This window comes from Diadema setosum, chromosome 4, assembly GCF_964275005.1.
Source record: "Diadema setosum chromosome 4, eeDiaSeto1, whole genome shotgun sequence".
NCBI lineage: Eukaryota > Metazoa > Echinodermata > Echinoidea > Diadematoida > Diadematidae > Diadema > Diadema setosum.
In genome coordinates this window covers 48,036,191-48,049,677 of record NC_092688.1, presented here as the reverse complement: position 1 = coordinate 48,049,677, position 13,487 = coordinate 48,036,191, and the positions used below count along the sequence as shown (strand labels likewise).

Sequence of the window (13,487 nt, the reverse complement as noted above, 5' to 3'; positions counted from 1 at the left end):
AGAATTTGGGATAGCTGCATTTGCTCAGTGTATGTCATCAAAATATTATAAGCAGAAAGGTACACCCAAGACAACGCCATGGACAAAACTTCGCATCAATATTAATGAGATGGTATCTAAGGGCCTATATGCAAAACCTATAGAACTCCGATGGAATGACTGCATAGCCAAAACTCTATATTCATTGCCTATCAAAGACTAACCCCCACCAGAAAAAAGGTTAGAACCACAGTTCTCCATGAAATGAGAATGACCTACACTAAACTGAATTGTTCAAACTTTGATTATTTATAAGTTTTTCTTTCTCAATCGGGTACCGAAACTGTATCCGGGGAAGAAAGAAAAAACACAAATCATCCTTTCTCCTATGAAAATGGCGCCACGGACCACAATTGTGATTTAGTTCAAAGTAATACCTACCAGATTGTCTATTACCCCCAACCCTCAGACTCCGCAAAATAAAAAAGATAGCAGATGCGTGACATGCCTTTGTAATATATCTATCTACGTGAAATCTAAGTGAAATAAACAGACACCATTACAAGACCGCGACGTCACTCCGCCCATTAGGGGGACGAAAAAAAAAAAAAAAAAAATCTCCCATCATACAGATAGACAGAGCGCCACGCACTTAATTTAATTAAATCTTGAAAAATTGTCCCAACCCCCCCCCCCAAAAAAAAGGAAAATGCAAATGAAGTCACCCATTGAACTGAGGAATCAGCTGTGTGCCACTTGACTAAAAATTTGGCAACTTGCTCAGGGTGTGACGTTGTTGGTTTGTTGATGGACATTTTAGTAGAAAAAGCAATCGTGCAAATGATTATGATACTGGCGTGTACATGCTTGGCTTGATAGTCTTGATAATATCCAATATGGCACCGCTGTTGACCGGACAAGCTATAGAGAAATGCTATGAAAACACTAGTAATGGCTGCAGTGGGGGGGGGGGGGGAGGGTAAACTTTCACATTTTCAGCTCTTTGATTAGGGTTATATTATAATTTCATCTTCATCGAAAAGGCACCCAAGTCGGGGGGGGGGAGGCAAATGCCCAAATATAACATAACGGATCGTGCTAAAAGGAAAAAAATCCTCTAGAACCAAAGGATTGAGCTACTTTGCAGTGCATCTATAGCAAGGGGGGGGGGGGGTAAACTTTCACATTTTCAACTCTTTGAATACCCTGTGACAAATTTTCGTAAAACGTATACGTGCAGATAGCATCCCTAGGGTTATATTATATTTCATTTTCATCGAAAAGGCCCCCAAGTTGGGGGGGGGGGGGCGGGGGGAGGCAAATGCCCAAATATAACATAACGGATCGTGCTAAAAGGAAAAAAAATCCTCTAGAATCAAAAGGGATTGAGCTACTTTGCAGTGCATCTATAGTACATTAATGAATGTAGTTTCAAGCTCGCTCTGGCGGATGAGGGGAGGTCCAATGACGGGGGGGGAGGATGAGGGGTGGCGAATTTTTGCATTGTCATGTCATAAAAAAAATGAAGCTCCATCCACCCCCCCCCCCAGTGCTCATTCAAACAAATTAAGATTGTGTCACGTGGTGCTATCTAACAAGTTTGGTGAAAATCCGTTTTCAAGAAGAAACACCTTTATATACCTTTACTTCTCCATCACTAGTTTATAATCAAAATTGTGATTTCGGAAAATGGGAGAAATGTGGAAATGTTTAAACAGAAAATTTTCTAAGAACTGTTCTTCAAGTTATGGCAAAAAATAACCCAAATTTTGTGCATATTTTTTTGTCTATAGCAACTTATTCCGAAATATTTCAACTTCGTTTTCAATTGTGGAAAAAGGGGTTTTCGTGCATTTCCCCAAATGGAAAAAATCACGTTAGTCATGTAACTTGCCAACGCAAAAGGTGGAATTCAGGTCAGCGACGACATCAACACTGTAGGTCCAACACCAAATACCGGAAATACATGTATGTCATAATTTTGAGGTCAACCTCCCAACCCCGACATAAAGATTGAGCGTGAGTTGCAATCAATCTCAAATTGCTTGTCATAAAATAACTGTGCCATTTATCGCAAATTACGCTCTATGTATTGAAAGTTTACGCATCTTTGTTGAAATCAATCGTAAGTGTCTTTATAAAACAGGACTACGCTCAACGCCCGACTCACTGAAATTGAAATCACCCAATGTATTTTGGATCTGTTCGGTTCAACTGGAGTTTTTTAGGCAACTGACGACACAATGCGTGTCCTCATCACAGTTTTTACATGTATCCTATAAGGTTAGGACAGCAGTGGCGGATCCAGGCGGGGAGCAACTTGCGCGCCTTTCCCTATATTTTTAAACTAAAGAAATAAAAAGGAAAAAAGAAAAGATAGGAACAGGTGCGCCCCCTCCCCCCCCCCTTGACTTTCGTAAGGGCGCCCCCTTTTTACGGAACTCCTGGATCCGCCCGTGGGACAGTATGTGTCTTGTCCTCGGTTCCCTACACTCAGTGACACTGTAAAAACATCGCTGTTAGATTTAACACCATGGGTGTTAAATCTAACACCGATCAAACTTCAATAGAGGACCACACCCGCAGGTGTTGAAAAGTATTGTGATGGTGTTAAAAAGTGTTCGCCTGGCACTTCGTGGTGTTAATTTGGCTGGTGATATTTTTGACACTGCGCTATATAAAGATTTAATTCAATAATGACACCGCCTGTGTTGATTTGATATTGGTGGTGTTATTCAATGGTATAACACCCGTCCAGGTTCAATAGGGGACCACACCAACTGGTAATTACTGAGTGTAAATGTGTTTACACATTTTTTCAAAAAATCAAGTACTTTTTAATTATCGGAAAATTCTTTATCGTCTTGTTGAAGTTCAAAATTAACAAGAAGTGCAGTAACTAAGAACTATTCAAAAAACAATTTGATTTTGAAATGACCCCGGAGGTGTTAATACAACACCATGAATGAGCATTGGAAATTAACACCAGCTCGGTGTTTCATATTTAACTCCGGACTTTTTGCAGTGTACAAAGATTCGATAGTAGGCCTACAGTTGTACATCATAATTCCGATCCACGGTGCCCGGCCATTTCGCTCTCTGTAAACGAGGGTCCTACTCCATATCAAATCAAGGTTAGAACCAGAATCCTCCACAAACTCAACTGCGACATAATCGTTCGGAATTTGGGAAAACTGTATTTGCATAAATGTTACGCCATCAAAGACAAAAAAAAAAAAAAAAAAAAAAAATATCAGCAGGAAGGTACACCCCCAAGGGAACCATGGAGTTTTATTTGCACTTCAACACACTGACAGGCGACACCACTCTTCCCGCTCGAGACGAAACAAATAGATCATCCTATCCGATGAAAAGAGTGGCACGCGAATCACACTTGTGAATATACGTAGTTATGGACCTTAGTAGGTACATGTTACACCTTCAGATTTATCCCCCACCCACCCCCATTCCCCCCCCCCCGACACACACTAAAACAGATGCATGGAGTCAACAACAAATCTGTGTTTATGCAAAACAGAATCATTTCCGGAAAAAAAAAAAAAAAAAAAACAGTTGCCTCCAGCCGTGAGGGAGACGGAAAAGAAAAGATTACCCATCACATAGATAGATCGAGCGACGCCACGTTCAAGGACGTAATACCGTAGGGTTGCCTACAAATTTGAATCTTACCAGATTGTCGCCCCCCCCCCAAAAAAAAGAAAAAAAAGAATGAAGATGACGTCACACTGTAAACTGAGGGGACATGTTGGCGCACATGATCCAAAACTTGGCAACTTGCCAAGAGTATGGCGTCGTTGGTTTACTGTTGTTTTTATTTATATCCGTCGAAATAAAAATATTATGATACATTTTCACCCGATAGATGTGGCTAGACAGCCTCATTTACCAAATATCCATCATGGCACCGCTGTTTTACAGGAGGGTCCTGTATTCTTGATGTGAGTGAGTTGATTTGATACATCTATACAAAACACAAAAGAACAAAGGAAATTCACTCACACAATCAAATTATACATCACTTTATACCAATCATATATCATGAAAATAACACGCATAATTAAACATCTTTTTTATATTTTGGTTGTCTGTCATTTTTCCAAGTCTATACATATATAATAATATTAACCCTTCTTGATGTCTCTTAAAAACGTTAAAAGTAGGTTTAAAGGAAGTAAATTATATACCTTGCTCCTATGATGACACCATTTTTCTGCAATACCCCTTACGGTCTTTGAATACACGTACTTAGATTATGTTCAGATAGTAGTGATTAAATACATTTTAAAACGCGCTCTACTAATTCGATGGGGTTATCTTTCTTCATGATCCTTAATGACCAATTGAAGCAAATTGTTGAGCACACAACCTTTAGTATATCCAACTGAAAGAATGTATAGACTGTACATTGTAGTTTATTTCAAGGATTGATAAAAATATGGATTAATTTGTCCTCTGTTTGGACGTCTTTGCTGGTTTCATTTTTTTTTTAATTCCAAAATCCCAAAATTATATACTATATATGTATAGCTTCATTTTGTAGTATACAAGACATATACGTTTACGTGGTTTAGTCTCATATTTTCTCATTTATAATAATGTGCAGTCGTAAAACAAGAGAAAACTCGGAATTATACATTCTTTCTCTTCTTGCAAACTTTGTCGTGATTATTCCAGTTTAACTCATCAACTGTGATAACGACATTAATATTTCACTTCATTAACTCGATCAAGTTTTCTTGTGTTTACATTCAAATCTGAAGTATAATGTCTATTCAGTAACTTTCTTTTTGCAATCAACATGTACACTGTAAATTGTTTATCACAATTTAAACTCAGGCTACAGTCACAACTTAGAGCGGCGACCGATCGATTTGTAGCCTGCTCGGTCGCCGCTGAAATTTTTGCACCGCCAGCAGTTTTTTGAGATAGGGCCTATTGAGTAGGCTGTAAAATCCAAGCGATAACCGAGCGATACCATGTCAATTTCTCGTCAGTTACCGGTCGATTTTAGGTGAAAAATTTGCAAAATACTGTATAAAGATCTTCTCCCCGCAGAGTCCAAGCAGTCACCGAGCGATGCCCCGTAGACAATCTTCCACTGGCGACCGACTGGTGATCGATGTGCCATCTACCGGTGTCCCGTAGGCCTTCCAGCCTCGGCCCGCCGGTCTCTGTTGGAAATAGTTGATTATCTCGCGCTAACTGGGTATATATACCTTTGTATGTATTAAATTTGGCCATCAGCAACAACGCTTTTGCCTTCCATCTGGCAGGGCAACGAGGTCTATGATTCTACTTCAACCACCACGACAGCGAGGTGCATAAGCCCAGTACTTTAGTGAAGACATGAATATATGAAATTCCTGTATGCAAATAACAAATAACAGTTACCTTCTTCTATTTTGTTTTTCGTTTGTTCATTCCATCTGAGAAGACGGCTGGATAGCCCATATTCAGCTACATTAAGCTAGTCGTCCATGGGGTCCAGTTGGATGTGAGGTGGGACCACTTCACCGGGTTAAACACCCTGCTCTTTGCGATGAATGAATGAAGCGGGATCTTTTACGTGCATTTGTTGTTAGTCTCTCATACACGGGACCTCCATTTTAATAGCGTCCTATCCGAGGGAGAGAGTGTTTTGCCTCTTGCTAGAAGGTACTTTATGCTTACACACACACACACACACACACACACACACACACACAAATAGCCTGAATATCCTTCGTTTTCCTTTCATATTATGACACTTTATGCGTACAAAATGAAACTTAATGATATACTATCCATATTTTCTTGGTTAAATGGAAGCATAAATTTTCATATTAGGTTTCATTTTTTTTTTACGCATAAAGTGTCATATGAAAGGAAAACGAAGGATATTCAGGCTATGATTTTATCATTTATATTTTGTATGAAAAAGATTGCCGAAAAAGCCTGAAAAACTCATTCAAAGTCACCATTCGTTAGTGCAAATAAAAATTTAGTATAGCATTATTGTCTGAATAAGGAGCCAGTTAGCTTTCCGTCGACGCCTGTCTGACCTGGCAGATTACAATAGCCTTATGCTTCACTGAATTTCAACAAACATGAAGGAAGGGAGTAAAAGGGAATGTTATAACAGACGGTTCAAATAGGATCGTAAATTAGCACACGATGGTGAGCTTGCCTGACCATGCAGCAAACCACAGAGCAGTTCTCTATGTGTGTTCATCTGCGGAATATTGAAAGGGAAGGAGAGTAACGGACTGAAAAAGCCTGAGGAGCCCTAATCCTCCCTCCAAAAAACCAACAAACCAACAACAGCAACCACACAACAACAACCACAACGACAACAGAAGACTGTAAACTGAGGGGTCATGTTGCGCCACATGTTCCAAAACTTGGCAACTTGCCAAGAGTATGGCGTCGTTGGTTTACTGGTTGGTCTTTATTTATATCCGTCGAAATAAAAGCAAATATCATGATACATTTTCACCCGATAGATATGGTTAGACAGCCTCATCTACCAAATATCCATCATGGCACCGCTGTTTTACAGGAGGGTCCTGTATTCTTAATGTGAGTGAGTTAATTTGATACATAAGTCTATACAAAACACAAAAGAACAAAGTAAATTCACTCACACAATCAAATTATCTTATACCAATCATATATCATGAAAATAACACGCATAATTAAACATCTTTTTTATATTTTGGTTGTCTGTCATTTTTCCAAGTCTATACATGTATAAAAATATATAAACTCTTCTTTATGTCTCTTAAAAACGTTAAAAGTAGGTTTAAAGGAAGTAAATTATATATATATGTAATATATATACACTCTAAAAAATACCTAGTCAGATATGACTAGAATCTCGTCGTATTTGACTAGATTACAGGATCCCAGGGCACTTACTCTCTTCTAGTCATTTTTACTAGAAAAAACTAGTCACAGATTTTGAGTAGAAATCTAGTCAATGTTTATGACTAGAAAATCTAGTTGGTTTGACCGGTTTCTAGTAAAAGATGATTAGAATATACTGATCAGTTATTTGACTAGATATGTAGTCAGTGTTGTGATTCATGAATCTAGTCAAATTCAACTAGTTTCTATTCAAAATGACCAGAGCATCTTTTCAATCTCACCAATCACACATCAGTCACAAATCAATTATGAATGCTATGACAAATTGTGTAACATTTAACTGACACAAATGCATATTTTATTCTGAACCAATAATCATCGGAACATGCTACTCGTAACACTGGGTACAATGTATAAAGCTTGCAATGAATATTGCTTTGATTCATGAACATTTATGATTTTTCATTCATTTTCTTTCATAACTGTCTCTTTGGAAATTGAAAATTCAGCATTATCAACAATGTGTGTAGAATACAAGGCATGTACACGAGCTTTTTTATTTTTTCTCAAAATTAACATTCATTTTCACTCGGTCTTCCATGACATTCTACCTTGTCACATATCTCAAGTTTCCTAGATCATAACAAACGAGGCACCATGTAAACTACAATAATCAGGCTTTCAGTTGATAGCACATTTAACAATGGCAAGTTAATGATGATAGAGATCTAATTGATCGAACATGGGCTTACAAAAAAAAATGTTTCGGATAAAAAGTTCACATAGACAATTTGATAATTGATATTTGATAATATTGAGTGATTGATTTGATCAGGAAGCCCCACATACACACAGCTCTCCTGCATTGCATTCGCACGCCCAGTCAATCGGTGAGTATATACATGTACAATGTATAGATAACGGGGATCAAATATTTGAAAAGAGTCAAAAAGTATGATTGTTCTCATTGGGTACGCTCAAACCCGGCCATCTTTGATCTCATACACAATGCTGAATCATTGTGCAGACTTCCATTCGGTTTGTAGATTCTGAAGTTGAACAATAAAACAATGAAATATCATTTTTGGCTCATACAAGTATCTCAAATTGCCAATGCTGATGAAGCCTTTTTTGATGAAGCATTTTTCTGAGGAAGATGACGGTTTTGAGATTCGAATTATGTTTAACTAAAAATGTCGCTATGGCGACTGGCGTGCCTCCGCCATATCACATTATTCTCCATTAGGTGCAGGACATATTGCCAGTGTAAGATTACATGACTGGTACATAATAAATTTCTGGTGATTATACACACAGTTCCATGACAGTGCTTAAAGAGCCACTTTCAATATATGGATGAGCAAAATTTTAGCATTTTCACTTGACCGAAAACTTTTCCTACACAATCATTGTGCATTAATTTATTTGTGTATATTCATGTATGAATATACATATTTCTCCGTATGAATATGGAGAAAGTAGTATAATTTCAGCATTCAATAATGCAATTTTAGCATTTTAAGGTGACCTTTGACCCTTGATCTTTGATTTCATGTCCCAAAACATCCACAGAGAAGCAATGTCAGGCAACACATGTGCATTGTATATGCATTACGTTTCATGAAGATACCATGAACCATTTCAAAGATATGAAGAAAAATGTGAACTTTTAGCACTGTCACTCGACCTTTGACTTTTGACCTTTGAAATTACGTTGTTACTCCAACAAAGCATAGAATAAAAACAAATCAACCAAATATTATGATCTTGGTGTCATTTTCTTTTGCATCATATACACTATTTAATCTAGGCAACACAAAAGGGCTTCTACAATAAGGCCACCAAAATCGACCATCCCTCCTTATTATGGCCAGCTCATATAAACCTGGACAATCTCAAAGAAAATTTCCAAATGCCACAATCCACAAAATCAACTATATCTTCAGAAATAGATATGTGTTACAAAAACAGATCAATATACGATGTTACTGTTCAATGAACATTTCAATTCAGAGCCCTAGCTGGTGTACAGTGGAGCCCTTACGGCTTTACTCTTGCTCAACGAAGTTATTAAGCAATACAACAGAGGATGTTGGTGGACCATCACCCATTCCCAGCCCATACACATACTTTTGCAAATATGTACTGCCAGCAGTAGTTGATGTCCAACACATAAGTAAGTTTGAAACATACATCTACTGCTTTCAGCAGAGATGTGCAAGGGATCGCATCTCCTTCAACAGCCACGAATGCCTGCTCCGGATTCTTTCTCTCCCCGAAGACCAGGACATTAGGTTCTCGTTTCCCTTCCAAATACATAGGCAGGTTCATCCCATCTATATGTAAAAAAGCAAATAAAGAAATTTCTCTAATAGCTTTGATAAGAGATTAACAAACAGATAAAAGACAAATATTCAAAATTTTGATCCACAACCAAGGCATGAAAGAGAAGTGCTTTTGAATAATCTAACCAATATAAAAACACAAACATCAATCAGTGTATCAAACATGAATTCTGTTGATACCATCATAAACATTGGGAGATTCATTCATTTTCTGAATTTGGAAAAAAAAATATTGCCAATGGAAGCCCCCTTCATCTACATGATTTTGCCATGCCACTTTTATATCATTTTTTTTTCATTTCCTTCCGCACACCTCTATCTTCAGCCCTTCACCAGTTTATGGTTTTAATTTACTTGATCTTGCCTTACTATATATCAAGCAGACAGTGAGATAATTCCAGCTGCAGTAAACTATGGACATACGAAGCACATTTTATTATGGTGACTGTTATTGTTATCATTATCGTGGGGTAATACTGTTATTAGTATTCTTATCATTATCATTAATAGAAATTCCATCGATTACTTAGTAAATGAACAGGAATCAGCAAAGCATTTTCAGAGCAATTTGACTATATGGTGAATTAAAGGATAACTAAATGTCAATTAAAGGATAAAGGGAATGTGTTCACTTGACTGAATATAGATCTCAAGTGACAAATATTTCATAGCATGTCAACTGACCCATTCACACAACACAGGGTATTGCACTATTTTCAGTGTTAGATCCCTATTTCTATCATCACCTTCTCGACATTGATGAATGCAGGCATGCTCTCTTCCATAGTTGCACGCTGTACACTTCTCTGCCCCTGTTTCTTCACCCCAGCTGGAAACAACAGAGGAAGAACCTGTAGAGCCAGGTTGCTCTTCTCATCATCTAAGGAGAACACAAACATTAGTAAACAAGTTCATGAAATGTGGCACGTGGAGTTTTATTATCTTTTTGATACTTTCTCTCTGTAAAAATTCAAATGACAAAGAAGATACACATTTCAATTCCAATCATCCCTTATAAAGGTTGCATTCTCTAGAGGGTTGCATTTTTTCTCAATCTATTACCAAAATTAGTTTTATTTCATTCATTCATATCAGAGTTTTTAATTTTAAATCTTTATCAAGACTCAGGAAAAGATTCATATTTTTCAAGGATTTCAAAAGATCAATAGATTATGTATCAAATTAAAGAACATTCAATGGTCTTTTAACCTGGTATTTGAAACAAAGAGAAACTTAATGCATGAGTGAACACATTCATTTTCTCTTCTAATGGATCCAACACCCCCCCCCCCCCCCCCGTCAAAAAAAAAAAAGAAAAAAAAAAGAACTACTACAGATGAATCCTCGACTGCACAGGGTCAAAATTTATGTCTCCACCTCTGCCAGATCAGGAATATGACAGTTTCAATTTGAAATGTATTACACAAAGTGGAAAATAAAATCTACTTAAATGACGTTGCGTCAGGCCCATTTCATAATGATCTAATGGTTCTCAACTCTTAACCTGATTAAGCCCGGGCTATTTTGGCGGGGCAGCAGTTCGGGAAGGGTGTGATGTGAATAACAAGTGTGTTATGCAAGTAGTGGCTGCCGGCCAGATCAAATAATGTCAACGGTGGGCGAGGTCGAAGGTCATTGACATTACGTTTGCACGTAAACCATGCAGATTCCCCATCTATAGGCCAATGTTGTGATCCCAACTCTAATATGATCGTTGTCCCTCTCATATGCAAGTATGATTCATGTTTGATCCACCAAATAAATAGTTAGCACAAGAGTGTCCTTTTCACATATATAAACACAATGACCTTGACCTTTAAAATTGTGACCCCAATATCTGCTTAGATCATTGTCCCTCCTATATAATGCATACATGAGTCAAATGGTTAAGTTCCCGTGATAATTGTGCTATTTTCATGTAATGTGATACCTGAATGTGGATCTTCGACATTGAGAATCTTCTTCCACTGCACTTGTTTTTCTGCATATTCCAGAACTCTTGCTGACATTTTCGGCCATTTTTCGAAGAGGGCATCTGCAGAGTTCACTTTCGAAAAGTATCCGAAAGTCTTGATCAACCTGTGATATATAAAAGCAGAAGTTAACATGTAGGCACTTTCATTATAAAATTAACAAACCCCAATCATAACTTATGCATCATCAAAAATGGGATTTCATGATTAATTATTAAAAGATATTGAAAATTCATGGTGTTAAAGAGCAAAGGGAAAACACATATGATGTTCAAAATAAGACATTTTGGGATCAAAAGTCAAATTTATCCATTTATAAGATGTAACGACCTTATCCTATACTCATTCTCAATTACATTTTGGAAATCCTCTGGAAATTCATTTTTGAAAATGTATATCTTTAGGGATAGAATTGAAATATTTGAAGTTATGACCACTTTGATCCTGATAGGTGCACAATATTTAGGTGTCCTAAAGGATACTTTTTTGTTTAACTTAAAAACTAGAAATGTCACTATGCCACTGGTATGCCTCCGCCATATCACATTATTCTCCTAATGGGTACAGTACATATTGCCAGTGTGAGACCATAATATAACATGACTGGCACACAATCATTTTCTGGGGATTATACACCCAGTTCCATGACAGTACTTACAGCCACATCAGTTTGTCGAATTTCCCTTTAGATATGTCAGTGTCATTAGACTTTTAATTCTAGACTTACACAGCCCTGTCGCTCAACCGGCTCCACACGGCGTCTGGTCGGGCTATTCTAGACTAAGTCTAAAACTATTTTACACGCAAGTGCGCGCTTGCATAGTGAATGAGTGTGGACCTATTTCACGATAATGCCTCTAGAGCTTCTATTTAGGGGTTCTACATGAAGGCTAGACCTTTTGTCTGGAACTGGTGGTAGTTTCTACAGTAGACCTATAGATCCGAGGTCTAGGCTACCATTGTACCAAGCGCAAGTGTCAGTTAGATCTAGACCAAATGAGAAGAGGACTGAAAGGGCTTAGACTAGCAAAAATGAATACGTTGTAGTTAGAAGATCTAGACTAGATGTTCAATTACCAAGTATCTAGATCTATATTGTATTTGACTATATTTCTAGCTTATCGTATCAGGAAAAGATCAAGCAACTAAGACTAACTGCTAGATTCTAGTACGGTACTTTACACGCAAGTGCGCGCGTGCGAAGAAGTGAATGAGGACCTATTTCACAATAATGCCTCTAGACCTAGTACTTTACCTACATCCTTATACTATAGATCTACTAGAGTTCTTCTACATGAAGGCTAGACCTTTTGTCTGGTACTACTGGTACAGCTGGTAGATAGGTCTAGGTCTACACTACAGTACAGAGACTCGATAGATAGATCACCGGTCTATTTAGGCTACCATTGTACCAAGTGCAGTTAGAACTAGGTGCCAAATAGATCTTGGACCGAAGGAAAGAGGACGGGTGGGGACTGACAGGGTTGAGCCAAAATGCCCCCTAAAATGACGGAGATCGGCTCGTTCGCCTGTGACTTGCGAGTGCGCGGTTGTTTGTGAATTCATTCGAAAAGTGAACCTTCTGCTAATTGAAAGGTGGTGAAGTGCGGTAAATCTGATTACATCACTGTAATCGTCTCTAACCAAATTAATAAAGACCTCCCAATATTGTAACAGCATATCTTACAATTGCTTGAAACCATATTTGTCACAAAACTGATTTTGGGGGGATTTTTTTTTTTTTTTTTTTTGGCAATGTTCACCGATGTTTACGCTGCTAATCATTGCCGCCCAACAACGCAACGGTTCATGCAGCACGTTTTACACATTTAGGCTAGGCGCGAACAATTTAAGGCAACTTGATAGGCCCACTAAGGCAGCAGCAGCTCTCCCCCGAGCTCGCCCAATTTTAGCGAATTATCTTTTTAGATAATACTGAATCAATACCTAATATGAAGCTGTACACTACAAGCTTCGCTCGATTTAAAATATGCTACAAAATAAATACAGCACTTACCCTCAAAATTTTTGATAAATTTGTCGAGGCCCCACTCAGAAAGCTTGTCATCCACAAACTCCATTTTGATCAAGTACGTACTAAATGTTAACGTACGTATTGACCGATTCGGGTTCGTTGAGGGCAGCAGACATTTTATGGCACTGGGCCACCGAACTAAAACATAGTGGAATGCGTGTTCACCCAGGAAATGCGCAGCCACCAAAACTTGCTACCACCGCCATTTTGTTAGGTCAATTTTCCTTAGTTATATGGAGTGCGGGCTGTGTCTTCGAAGCGTAAGCCATTGTCATATACAAACGTGCA

At 38.0% G+C, this 13,487-nt stretch overlaps 1 long non-coding RNA gene across 1 annotated transcript; it reads right to left on the bottom strand.

Annotated features, from left to right (window-relative positions):
• Positions 1-9,063: 9,063 nt before the first annotated feature.
• On the bottom strand, positions 9,064-13,244 carry LOC140227384 (uncharacterized). The gene is made up of 4 exons (XR_011901049.1): positions 13,182-13,244; positions 11,122-11,270; positions 9,938-10,071; positions 9,064-9,182 (listed from the first exon to the last, which is right to left on the bottom strand). It is a non-coding gene; the product is annotated as an uncharacterized lncRNA (long non-coding RNA).
• Positions 13,245-13,487: the final 243 nt, after the last annotated feature.